Raw genomic sequence first — 13,703 nt, forward strand, 5'->3', positions numbered from 1 at the left:
CACAGATGTTCCTTTCTTGTCGCATTCCCACAAAATAAAGGAGCCAAAAAAAGAAAAAGGAAAAGAAAACCATAGAACATTTAAGAGGAGAAAAAAAAAATGAAGCAGGAGATAAAAGAAACTGTTTTTGTCAACCAGACTCTTGGAAGTCAGCGTGGTCCTAAGCTTTCCCTAGATCCCTCTGCCTCAGCAACCACGTGACCTCGGCTTACACCATACACTCCAGTTCCAGACCCATTCCCTACTGCCTCCCTCAGCAGAGAAACTGGTAGATAAAGTGCCCAAAGCTGTGTGGACCCGTCAGACTCCACACATCTCCCTATCTAATCATCTCCCTGTCGCTTGCTAGATTTGTGACCCCAGAGGAGGCACCATATTTCCCTGGAGTTCGGTGGCTTTATCGGGAAGTAGTATTTATGTCCCAAAGTAATGAGAAGATAGTGTATTTTTTACAGAGAAAGGAATAAACACTCGGAATGTGCCAGTATTTCTACTCCAGTTTGGGTTATGAATGTCACCCACAAGACCAATGTATTATAGGCTTGACCCTCTGGGAGGGGGTAGAATGTTAGAGGGATCTCCAGAAGGCTGTCTCAGGCAGGACCTTTCCCCTTCCCTCCCTTCACTCCCTGGGTCACAATGTACATGGTTATGTTCCACTGTGCACTTCAACTTGATGTACTGCCCTGCCACAGGCCCAGAGCATCATCAGAGCCAACTCATCACAGACAAGACTTCCTCAACCATGAGCCAGAGCACATCTTTGCTCATTATAATTATCTCAAGTATTTTGTTATGGTGACAGAAAGCTGAGTAGCACAGCTTCTAACACAGACAGACAAACAGCAGACAGACAGACAGACAGACAGACAGACAGACAGACACACACACACACACACACACACACACACATACACACACACGGATAAGTATCCCCATGAGAACAGGAAACAGCCTACCCTCAACGTTTAATGTATAAAAGAGGAACAGGACCCCCTGCCACTGTTTATTTACTTATGAGGAGTAAAAGAGAATGATTGCTTTCTGGACATCCAACACTATCAAGGACATATTTTCTAAGACGAAAGTAAACTTTTGTCACTTCCCTTTACACTCTCTTCCTGCCTCCCTCCCCCGCCCTCCACGGCCAGTCCCTGGAGTGATCATCTCGTGTGTCCTGCACGCATGCCACAGTCGCAGATGGTTTGTTAGCTCGGTGATGCTCACACAGCACAGCCCCAGTGTGCAGCGATTCAAGAAGACTTAAAGAAGTTGTCGATGATTATACTCTGTGGTCCAGGAAAACAGAGGCCATTTGGCTGAATTTAACTGAGAGTGAGTGCAAAGCAGTGGAAGTCCATCTCTACAGACAATGTCAACTACAACCAGGCAAGAAGAAAAAAGACAACGGATCTTTGTGTCTTCATAGGGAGCAGTGGGAAGTAAGATCTGAAGAGACCGTGCCCTGTGGGGTCTTTCTAGTAAGTTAGGGGCTTCCCTGACTCCCACATTAGTCCCTCTAGTTTGCTCAGCCTGTCCTGGAGACCAGCCCCCAATGGTTCTGAACAGCATGGAAGGCTAGAGACTTCTTTCAAATCTTCAGCTGGACTGCTGGAGCACCAGGATCAGGGCCAAAGAGCTCCTCCCATCCATCCTGAAGCCTGGGAGGCATCCAAAACTACTCCAGGAACACTGACAGGTTCCAAGGAACCCTGCCCAGAGAATTAATTATTAAGAGGCCTCACAAGGGTGGCTCCTGTCCCTTCCAAGGGACCTGTAGGAGGTCAGGGCTGCAATGGAGGTTCAGGATTGTTCTGGTTCAGGGCTCCTCAAGCAGAAAGAGAGGGTGTCCCATGTTTATTAAAAGACAAAAAAAGATACCCTGTGTACCACGGATAAAACCTAAAGATATCTTAGTAGGCGAAAAAAAATCAATCACAAAGGGCCATATGTAGTACAGTTCCATTTATATGAAATCCCCAGAGACTGAGTGACAGGCCAGAAAGAATTGGGAATTTGCTGTCTATATGTGAAGGTTTTCTTTTAGAAATATTAAAAACATTTATTTCTTTTTTAGAATTTTTAAAATATGTGTATGTGGTATGTGGGGATGTGGGGATGTGTAGAGGAATGTATGTGTATGTGAGTGTGTGCGTATATGTGATTGTATATGTGGTATGTTGGGAATGTGTGTGTGTGGATGTAAGGGGATTGTGTGGAGATGTGTGTGTGTTTGAGTGTGTGTGAGTGTGTATTGGTGTGCGAGTGTGTGTGAGGATGTGTGTATGGATGTCTGTGGGGGAATGTGTGAGTGTGTATGTTGGGGATGTGAGAGAGAGAGAGAGACCGAGACCGAGAGAGAGAGACAGAGACAGAGACAGAGAGGGAGAGACAGACAGACAGAGACAGAGAGGGGGAGAGAGAGAGGGAAGAGAGAGAGAGAGAGAGAGAGAGAGAGAGAGAGAGAGAGAGAGAGGCTGTCTGATCTCCTGAAGTAGGAGTTACATGTGGTTGTGAGCCACCAGATGCCCCTGTTAGGAGCATTCTTAATTTGTGATGTTGACTGCCCACTCTAATATACTAAAAGCCTTTGAATTATACATTCTGAATGTGTGGGTTGTATCCGGTGTGGAATGATTGTCAAGTAAACTGTTTAAAATACAAACAAGGAACCAGACATGGTGGTGTAAGCCTGTAATTCCAGCACTTAGGGAGCTAAGGCAAGACGGTCCTGGAATTCCTAGTTAATCAGGGCTACATGATGAGTTTCAGGCCAGCCAGAGCCACAAAGTGGCAACCTGTCCCAATAAAACAAATAACAAAACAAACAAACAAAAACCCAGCAAAGAAAGTCTGGAATATGGCATTGAGCCTAGGTTCAACCAAAGCCCATTCACATTATTCTCTTAACCGCCAATCTAAATCTCATTCATCCATCCATCGGTCCATCCGTCCACCCACCCACGCATCTCCAATGTGCGGAGCTGGAATCCCTCATCAGCGACGGAACACCCAGTCTCCTCATTCCAACTGCCCTGAGCCTGCTTGCTACCTCACCCAATCAAGAAGTGCCCTCTTGGCCCTTGGTAGAAGCTGCGTTCCAGGGCCTCCAGCAAATGAGGATGGAGAAAACTCATTTTTGTTTCTCCTTACTGTGATGCAACGGGAGGATGACTCCTACTTCCCTTCCTCCTGTTCCCACGCCACCTCTCCAGCCGCTACCAGCCAGGAACTTCCCAAACCTTCCGGCAGAGTCTAAAGGCAGGTGTTGGCACACACCTGTCATCCCAGCTCTTGAGAGATGGAGACAGGCAGATTGGGAGCTCAAGGCCTCCCTCACTCACGAAGAAAGTTTTAGACCAGCCTAGACTACATACAACCCTGCCTAAATAAACAAATCTTTCTTGGGACTTCAGGCAGTTCTAGAAGCCATTTTTGGACTGATGGGGAGGGGTAAGGGTGTGAGGGTGGGGATCCAGGCTACTGTGAGAATTGCATGCAAGGGTCTTCAGGGGTGCTCTTTTGGGCAAGGTGAAAGCTCTCCTCGGCCTAGGCTAAGCATCCTTGAGCTCTCCAGCGCAAGACTAGCTTCCCACAGAGCACCCAGGAACTCAGCACCAAGTCTGCAGAACTCCAAACCTTGCCACTCAGTAACTAAGGCTCCTCTACTGACCTCACCTCGCCCGGCCCCTGCCTGCCTGTGCACACTGTATGACAAAGCCCAGCTTCTGCAGACGCCTCGGATGCCCAGAGGCTGAGTGTGAGGAGACTCAGAGAGGAGTTCGGAAAGATAAAAGGGAAATTAAGTGAAGAGGGTCCCGGCAGCGTCTTAGCACGGTGGCTCCTTTCAAAGCAGCAACAGGCGGAGCGTGGTAGCACTCTACACTCTATGCGCTCTGCCTAGCTGCTCCTCTTTCCGCTCAGAGCCTGGTCCACAGCTGCTAGGATGTGCAGCAGTACAATGAATGTCTGGATGAATTGTCTCCATGGACAAGTCTCCCAAGCCACCAGCAAAGAGAATCTAAACAGCGTTGTGCTCTATGCGTCCACAGCGCTTCCACACAAATCCCTAAGTCCCTGCCAAAAGAACACTCCGGAGCCACCACTGTAGGACAGCCAAAGGCAGCCAGTTCCTGCCCGGCGCCCACCGCACCCAGACACCATGGAGAAGTCCCCAGAGAGAAACGGAGGGCTGCTTTGCTCTCCCCATATCGGTCACTCAGCGCCTGCAATCTCTCTGCCCTGTGGTCCCCCAGAGAGGCATCTGTGTGCACGATCTACTATCTCACCCCTAAGGTCCCCAGGCCATCCTGCAGGCACACGTGCTGTGGACGATCCTGGAAATCGCTTTCGTCTGCAGGTGGCTCACTCTCTCCAGCTTTCTTTCTTCACCTATACATTATGCAAAGCCGAACCAAAGAACAGTAGAGAAAGACGGACTGACCTGTGCAGGGCAACTTTCCAGCCCAGGCTGGGGACCGCCTGGCGCCTAGGGAAGGTTTGCCGCCCGTTGGTTCTTAGCGTACCACTGCCCTAGCTCGCGTCCCTCGGAGCACCCTTTCTTAATTAGCTTCTCTTCCCTGTCGTCCACTCTGTCCTCTCCTTGTCCCTCTCCCGCCGCCTCCTCCCTTGCAGAGCTTCCCCTCGGCGCCTCTCGCCCAGGATCAGATAAGAGGAAAGGAACCGCTGAGCGAGCCAATTATAAAGCCCAAGGTGGCCTCGGGGGCGGGAGGTGGCGGGGGGGGGGGGGGGGACAGACCCCACTTTCCCTCCTCCTCTCCAGCATCCCCGCCCTCTCCGAGTTGCAGAGGAGCCCGCCCCACGCCTCCCAAGTCCCCCCCAAGGCCTGGCAGCCGACCCAGGTGCGCGTGGCAGCCGGGTGCAGAGCGTGGATGACCAGCCGCTTGGTCCCCTGAAAGTGGCCCCCAGACCCTAAACCAGAGCCCAGGTCCCTTGGAGAGATCTCCAGCACTCCTAATTTCATCCCAAGCTCCAAAAGGTCCCATCCCCAAAGATGAGCCTTGTCGTCCCACAGGGTCTCCTTTCCCTTGTCCCTTAAGTCCAAGAGTGCCAGCACCGCAAGGACGCCGCGGGTAGACTTTTATGTGCAGGGGAATCAACTGAAGGGATGCTAAATTGGAGGGTTTTCTTCCTCGTAAAAACTACATGTGGGCAGTTTCGTGCGGTTGGACTTGCAGATTTCCTTTCTCCATGCACAGACTATAGTCAGTAGATTTGGGCGGATCCCAGGGACTCAGCCTCTATCAACACCCCCCCCGGGGGGGGGGGGACCCTGATCCATGCAGGCCACGCCGTTTGAGAAGTCCTGCCCTGGGACAAGAACTCCAGAGCCCTGGGTGTCTGGGGACCTGAGTTCTCGCCTTCTGAGTGCTCTTTAAAAGGTCATCTTCCCATTTTTTGTGTGAGGCTAGAAAAAGCCAGGTATTCATTCACCTTCATACTAGAAGTTGTTGGCTCAAATGGGGGAGCGGGAGCTGCATACGTGCCGACCATTTAGCAATACCATACTTTGTGAGAAAAGACCAAAACGAGTGTGATTTCATCAGTTGCCGGCGCAGGAGGTAGAGAAAAGTAAGAAGTCTTCTCTTAAGTTCCCGAACTGCTTCCGAAACGTCTTGCTGGGAGCACACGCAGGGATGCTCCACACCTTTCAAGGTGGTTTCTGAGACATTCCAGCCTTCCGAGGTGCTGTGAGTCACCTATGCTTTCTTCAAATTTGCGTGCTGTTGGCCTCTCTGCCTAGTTCTGAACTTCACCTGAGACCCTGGGTGAGGATCGGCCTTGGCTTCAGTTCACGCCTCAGGGTGAGGCGGCTGCTGAGCGAAGTTGCTTCTGCGCTTCAGGGAGCGTAATTCTCCCGGGTCCCGCGGCTACAACTTTCAATGGACCCGCATCAACGCCAAGGACCTGCTCGCGGGACTGCTGGGGTCAGAGCGCCACCTGGTGTCTGAACCGGGTTTGGGACCTGGAAACTGACCTAAGACGGACAAGTGGGATCCTGAATCCAAGACGTATTTGTTCCTTGGTTTGATCTCCTTTCCTCAGCCTTACTCCCCAAATGTCTATTGCAATCCCATTTTAACAACGTATCAAGGTGCCGATGACCACTGTAAACCTTTTTACTTATTCCCCTGGGGGAGGTCGTTGCGAGTTGGCACAGACTTGTAGGTAAGAGACCAGAGAGGCAGTGGATTATTTAATTATGAAACGTTGAGGATGGAAGACTCTCTGAAGATCACAAGCTATGAAATGTGTGTATAAATATCAATATAAAAGAAGTATGCATAACAGGTTTTTATTAAACTTTTTATATGCAGAGCTGGAGGGGTGTCTATGAGGTAGGTGCTTGCTGATGGTTTGAATTTCCAGAGCCCTCATAAAACCAAGGAAAGTTGTTGGTTCTGACTATTAGTAGAGAGGTGGATTGACAGGAGGACCAGCTTGCTTGCTGACCAGTCTAGCATAATCAATAAGCTCCAGGTTCAGTGAGAGACTGTCTCATAAAATAAGGTGGAGAATCAATTGAAAGAGATACCAGACAATAACCTCTGGCCTACAGAGAGAGAGAGAGAGAGAGAGAGAGAGAGAGAGAGAGAGAGAGAGAGAGAGAGAGAGAGAGAGAGAGAGAGAGAACAGACATAGGCACATTAGGGTTTTTGTTATTTTTTTACTTTTAGAGACAGGATCCCACTCAGCAGCCCATGTGGGCAAGAAACCTGCTCCAATCCTTTGGCCTCCAAGGGCTAGAATTACAGAATTGTCCCAATAGACTAGGTTTTAACATTTGGATTATCACCTATTACTTTCCATTGAGATAACCGTCAGTTAATGCTGAAACAGAAGGGCTGGCCTCAATCCGTGTTTCATTTAGCTGTGGTTGTGAATGAATTTCCAGCTTTTTCAAAACTATTCATTCAGTGTGTATCTTAAGGCCAGAAGTCAGATTCTGATGGACCATTGAGAGCTGAGTCATGGCAACAAGCCAAGAAGACCCCACTTCAAATCGCCTCCGCTCTAGAAACACACACACACACACACACACACACACACACACACACACACACACTTACACACACATGTGCACCCACAGAGTGGCCCTCCTCCTGAAGCCTTTCACTTTGCAAGAAGACTTTGATTTTAAACCTGAATTGAAAAGCCCTGTCCCTACAGCCTTGGTAAATCTCTTACTTCTGAGCTTACTACTCCTGTGTAAGAAAAGAGTCTTTATATAGTTTAGGGTATTGTCATGTAATTAAGTGACATGCACTTGTGGATCTAACCTATAATCAATAGAAGTTACGTTTCCACACTGGGATCGTCATTTCCTTTTTTAAGATTTATTTTTATTCTTCTGTGTACTGATGCTTTGTCTCGAGTATGTCTGTGCCTGTGGAGGCCAGGAAAGAGTGCTGGATCCCCTGGAACTGGAGTTATAGACCATTGCTAGCCACCATGTGGGTGCCAGGAATCCAAATCCAGTCCCCTGGAAAAGCAGCCAATGCTCCTAACTGCTGAGCCATCGCTCAAGTCCCAGAGATTGTCATTTCCATGTGTCTCCATAGAAATGTTACTGGCATTTGGGGCAGGACAGACTGGCGTCAACCATATTCCAGCATCACCCACCTCATCTCCTTGTTGTGAGATAATCTTTTTTTCCACTGTGAAGATGTGTCTCTGCCAAGGTATCTTCTGATTGGTTTAATAAGGAGCTGAACGGCCATAGGTGGGACTTCCCAGGACAGAACAGAACCTGGGAAGCGGGTTTAAAAGGCAGTGAATTTACTAGACACAGAGGAAGTAGGAGGCATGGACTGAGCAGAGGTAACAAACAGAATGTAGATTAATATAAACAGGTTAATTTAAGTTATAAGAGCTAGCTGGGAACAAAGCCATGCTTTCATAATTTAATAAGAGGTCTCTGTGTCATTATTTCAGAGCTGGTGGTCCAAAGAAAATCCTGCTATGTAGCTGGAGTTTTCCTGTGTCCACCCAGCTCCTGCAGCTGCTCAGACCCAAGTAAACACACAGAGGCTTATATTACTTATAAACTGTATGGCCACGGCAGGTTTCTTGCTATCTAGTTCTTATATCTTAAATTAACCCATCCCTATTAATCTGTAAGTTGCCACATGGCTTGTGGCTTACCGGTACTTTTACATCTTGCTTCTCATGGCGGTGGCTGGCAGCGTCTCCTGACTCAGCCTTCCTGTTACCAGAATTCTCCTCTCTCTTTGTTCTGCCTATACTTCCTGCCTAGCTACTGGCCAATCAGCACTTTATTTATCAGTCAATCAAAACAACACATTCACAGCATACAGAAAGACATGTCCAGCACTGCTATATCTCCTAGTCATTATGAAGGCCAATAATACCAACACCACACCTCCTGCATGCTGCATAAAACCTGTTCCTGGCTGAATGAATCGCTTGTGTTCTACCATAGCCCATCTATGACAGCCAGTTATAACTCTTCTCCTAGGCCCAGCCTCCACTTTCCCTTCATATGCAAGCAGTAGACAGGCACCAGCTGGTAATAACATGCCACCTGCCATAAATAGCCATGGCACAAGTCCCCAGTCCCTGCTTCCATATCCACTCTCCATACTGACTAGCTCATTCCTTCTCCAGAGCCTCTGGCATTCGCTGAAATCTTGCATGGGCGCAGTTGCTAATAGATAGCTAACGATAGCATATTTCCAGACCCTGCCCACAACCAAGGGACCATGTTCCTTCTAATTGACTCATGCTTTACCAGCTGTTGAATACTGATATTTTAAATTAATTGTTTGTATCTCACCCTAGAATAATGGAGTCCTGAGCCTCTTTAGTAGATTGCTTCAACTGCCTTGGATGCAATTAGAGTGCACACTGTTATTCAGGGATCCTTGTTTTCCCTTAGCCAAAGGTGGATATGAGCTCCAAATAAAACCAAATGAGTAGTCTTTGCCTCAAATGTGATTAATATACTGTCTTAGTAAGGGTTTCTATTGCTGTGATGAAACACCACAACCAAAAAGGAAGTTGAAAAGCAAAGAGTTTATTTGACTTACACTTTCATATTGCTGTTCACCATCAAAGGAAGTCAGGACAGGAACTCAAACAAAACCCTGGAAGCAGAAGCTGATGTAGAGGCCATGGAGGGGTGCTGCTTACTGACTTGCTTCCTGTGGCTTGCTCAGCCTGCTTTCTTATAGAACCCAGGACCACCAGCCCAGGGATGGTACCACCCACAATGGGCAGTGCCCTCCCCCATCAATCACTAGCTAAGGAAATGCCTTGCAGTTGGATCTTATGGAGGCATCTTTTTAACTGAGGTTCCCTCCTTTCAGATAACTCTAGTTTGTGTATCAAGCTAACATAAGACTAGCCAGCACATTTATGATGGGATACAAAAATGAGAAGAAAATGCTGATATTTTAAATTAAGTGTTTGGTTAGCATAGAAAGAGATGTGACATTTTCATGTGTACTTATCATCAATTGTACTTTGTTTTTATTCACTTACACACAATGCTCTCTCTTGCCCCCGCCCCCTGCTGTTCCACTTCCTCACCTCAATAGCTGCTCCTTCTGTTTTCATGAGTGCCCTCCATATTCCATGACCCACTTGTTCCCCTTCCCTTCCTTTAGAGCTCTCCTTCCCTCCCACATTACCCTTCCTACTTTTATGTTGTGTGTGTGTGTGTGTGTGTGTGTGTGTGTGTGTGTGTGTGTGCGCGCGCGCGCGCGCGCGCGTGCGTGCATGTATGGGAATCTACATTCTTCACAGGAGAGGAAATATGCTCTGTTTCTTCTGAGTCAGGCTTATTTCACTTAACATTATGAACTCCAGCTCTATCTGTTTTCCTAGGTATGGTTTTCCTTTACAGTTGTTTAAAATTCTATTGTATAAATGTACCACATTTTCTTTTTATTTTTGCTTTTTTGAGACAGGGTTTCTCTGTGTGTAGCCCTGGCTGTCCTGGAACTCACTCTGTAAGCCAGGCTGGCCTCAAACTCAGAGATCCACCTGCATATGCCTCCTGAGTGCTGGGATTAAAAGCATGCACCACCACCCGGCATACACATTTTCTTTATCCATTCATCTGTTGATGAATGTTTTACTGTTTGCTCATTTTTTTTTATCTCATTAAATCCAAACTTTGAGGCCTGAAGGAACAATAACTTCATACCCTGATGTACCTCCATCTTCCTGTAGGAGTTTACCAATGCAACTTCCTGCATGTTGAGATAGTATAATGTTGCTATGTGGTTGCTGAGTAACTGCTGCTCCAGAGCCAGGAATGGCCTCTCCACCACCTTCCTGGAATCATGATCATGTTCTCCCCTTGACCCAGCAACTGAGCCAAAGGCCTCCAGATACCTACTCAAGTTGAGTTTCCGGCATCCATTCTGATTAAATTGTCCCTATGGTGTGATGGTTGTTCAATGCCTTGAATAACACCCTTGCCCAGCTCTCCCAAACACCTGTCCCTCTCTTTCTGGAGATCCTGTCTCTGCTATGAGCCACCCTCTGTATGCTGGATTGGATTTCTTTCCCTGCTAATAGAGGGCTTCAAAGAAGGCTGCTTTTAGTTGAGCAATCCTGAGGAGCACCAAGAGTATAAGAAAGCTTGCCCAGGTTCACCCAGAGTGTCAACAGAAAGTTAACACCAAACTTTAACTGTCTTAAATCCTGGGTCTGAGCTTTCATTATTGCGATGTGCTGACCCCTTCCAAATAACATGAATGATACCTTCCATGTTTTTACTTTGCAATACAAAATGCATTCAAGTTCAAGTTCATTAGCCTAGTTTAATACATGAGCTCTGCAAGATTAAAATCACTCCCGAGGTTCGAGTGATGCTGACTCCTTCTGTCCTGTGGTCCTACAGTCCTCTGCTCACAATCACCATTCATACTCTTGAGCAAGTGATTAAGACATTCCTCATCTTTTCAACCCCGTGGCCCAGATCAAAGTCATGACGTTAATAGCAGCCAAGCTTTTCATGTGTGACAGCATGCTGTCAGGGCGTGCATGTTACATAAAAGGTTCTATTCATAGCACAATTGTGCTAGAGCAGGCCTGCAATTATGCATGTGCCAACCCCTCTTCATTTTACAGTGAATTATTTACCCTGTCCACATCCTCCAAAAGAGCCGGTGACAGATATTGCTAGATCGATGCCATATAACAAAAAGTAAGGCTCTGTGCAATTATAACAATATTATCATAAAAAGAAGGGCCTTGCTTAGTGCCTTTGACTTTAGCCATGATAGAAGAGCTCATTTGGCTTATTTTTGCTTATTTAATCATTATTTTATTAAAATAATTCAGGACTGGGGATGTTGCTCAGTTGGTAGAATATTTACGTTGCAGGTACAAAGACCTGAGTCCAATCCTTAACACCAAATAACTCGGGCAAGCTGGCATGCATTTGTAATCCAAGCCTTTGGGAGACAGAAACGGGATCACTTCAAATTAGTCTTGACTACACAGCAAGTTTGAAGCCAGTCTGGGCTACATGAGACCCTGTCTCCAAGTGTTCAATTCATGTGTTCAACTTTTAAAGTCAGTAATACTGAAAATGTGTAAAGTGTAAATAATACTTCCTTACTCTACTGAAGCAACATCTTTTACTCTCCCATTTCATCTGACCTTTTCAAGTCTCTATATTTCTAAATAACATGCATGTAATTGCCCCGCCTGCAGGGCTTCAACGGGTTCTCGACCACCCTAAGGAGGGAATGTAGAGACAGGAGATACAAAGGAAGGACACCAAGTCTGGATTCTGATCAAGGTGCACTCTATTTCTCTTCCACAAAGGTTTATATAGCTCCACAGGGTGGGGGGAGCAAGAAGCTGTCATCTGCATAAGGTGGGGCAAGCTAACAGGATGTTTGTATAGGATGTTTACAGGGTGAGAGGGTCAAGGGCTCTGACTCAATGTCCTGTTGCTAGGCAACCTGACTGTAAGATGATCTAGTTCCCCGTCTTATTGGGGGTCTGTATTTTTCCACTAACTAGAGATTCTGTCCTTGTCCCTGATATGTAATGACTAGGTTTTGCTTTTGTTTTTGTTTTTTGTCAACTTGACACAAGCTAGGGTCATTTTGGTAGAGGGAACCTCAATGAAGAAAATGTCCCCACCAAATTGGCCTGTGGGCAAGCATATAGGGCACTTTTCACAGGGCACAGTTCCATCATGGCAGAGGGTCTAGTGTTGTATAAAAGAGCAGGAAGACTACAGAATGGGAAAAGATGTTTAGCAATTACACATCACAGAAGGTCAATATCCAAAATATATAGAGAACTCGGGAAACTAGATATCAAGAAAACAAACAACCCAGTTATACAATGGAATACAGATCTAAACAGTTAATTCTCAATAGAAGAAACTCAAATGGCTGACAAGCACTTAACAAAATGTTCAACATCCTTGGCATCAGGGAAATGCCAATCAAAACTACTTTGAGATTTTTATCTTACACCTGTCAGAATGGCTAAGATCAACAGAACAAGTGACAGCTCCTGCAAGCAAATGGAAGGAACTAGAAAAATGTCATCCTGAGTGATAGATAAATCTCAGACCTACAAAGACAAATGTGATCAATACCTTGTTCAGCCATCATCAGAGAAGCTTCCTCCTGCAGAAGATGGGAACCAATTCAGAGACCCACAGCCAGATATTATGCAGAGAGAAGAGAGAGGTCTTGGGACACCCAGCCCTAAATGGGATGTCTCCATCAAATTCCTCTCCTCAGAGCTCAGTGAACACTACACAAAAGGAGGTGGAAAGAATGTAAGAGCCAGAGGGGATGGGAGAGACCAAGAGAACAAGGTCCTCTAAATCAACATGAGCAAAGCTCGTTTGAACTCAGAACCTGAAGCAGCATGCACAGGGCTTTCATGGGTCTGCACCAGGTCTTTGTGTGTATATGTTATGGCTTCCAGTTTAGTGTTTTTATGGGGTTCGTGAATGTGTAAATGAGTGGGTCTTTGATTCTGTGCCTCCTTGAGGACTCTGTTACTCCTTTTGCTTTGTCTTGTCACACTTCAATGAGATAGTTTTTATTTTATCTCATTATATTGTATTTTGTTATGTTTTTAGAAAAATGAATGAATGAGTAAATAAATATAAACCTAGCCACTAGGGTGAAGATTAACAACAGAACTGTCATTTACACCTGCTAGGAGAAGGCAAATCAGTTTTCTCCACTGGAATGATACTGGTATATCAACTACTCCAGAGCAGATCTCATGTTCAGGAGGGGTTGACCAACATAGAATGAACTCCACAGGATTTTTTTATTATGTGCTTTTATTTGTTTACAGTTTGGTGGTTTGGTTTATTGTTTGTTTGGTTTTTTTGTTTTGTTTTGTTTTGTTTTTGTTTTGTTTTGTTTTTGTTTTTGTTTGTTTGTTTTTGGTTTTTTGAGACAGGGTTTCTCTGTGTAATTTTGTGCCTTTCCTGGATCTTGCCCTGTAGACCAGGCTGGCCTCGAACTCACAAAGATCCGCCTGCCTCTGCCTCCTGAGCGCTGTGATTAAAGGCGGCGTGCACCGCCGCCACCACCGCCACCGCCACCACCGCCCAGCTGGTTTGTTTTGTTTTATTTGTTTGTTTTTATTTGGGGGGTGATGTATTTTATTTCTAGGTTTGAGGCACTTTGTTGTATATTGGGGTTTTGGTTTCTTTTTTG

At 46.3% G+C, this 13,703-nt stretch overlaps 1 protein-coding gene across 6 annotated transcripts in view; it reads right to left on the minus strand.

Moving 5' to 3' along the window:
- The window catches only part of Col14a1 (collagen type XIV alpha 1 chain), a 201,637-nt gene extending 197,026 nt beyond the window's left edge, over nt 1-4,611 (minus strand). For 4 of the 6 annotated variants that reach the window (XM_006982385.3, XM_076555765.1, XM_016000928.3 and 1 more), the window contains exon 1: nt 4,445-4,609. The gene's annotated coding sequence lies outside the window, so the exon portion shown is untranslated. Of the gene's footprint in view, nt 1-4,444 lie in introns of all 6 variants that reach the window. The other 2 variants (XM_076555764.1, XM_042264652.2) reach the window with 2 other exon arrangements.
- Between the last annotated feature and the right edge of the window lie 9,092 nt (nt 4,612-13,703).

This window comes from Peromyscus maniculatus, chromosome 20 (genome assembly GCF_049852395.1).
Source record: "Peromyscus maniculatus bairdii isolate BWxNUB_F1_BW_parent chromosome 20, HU_Pman_BW_mat_3.1, whole genome shotgun sequence".
NCBI lineage: Eukaryota > Metazoa > Chordata > Mammalia > Rodentia > Cricetidae > Peromyscus > Peromyscus maniculatus.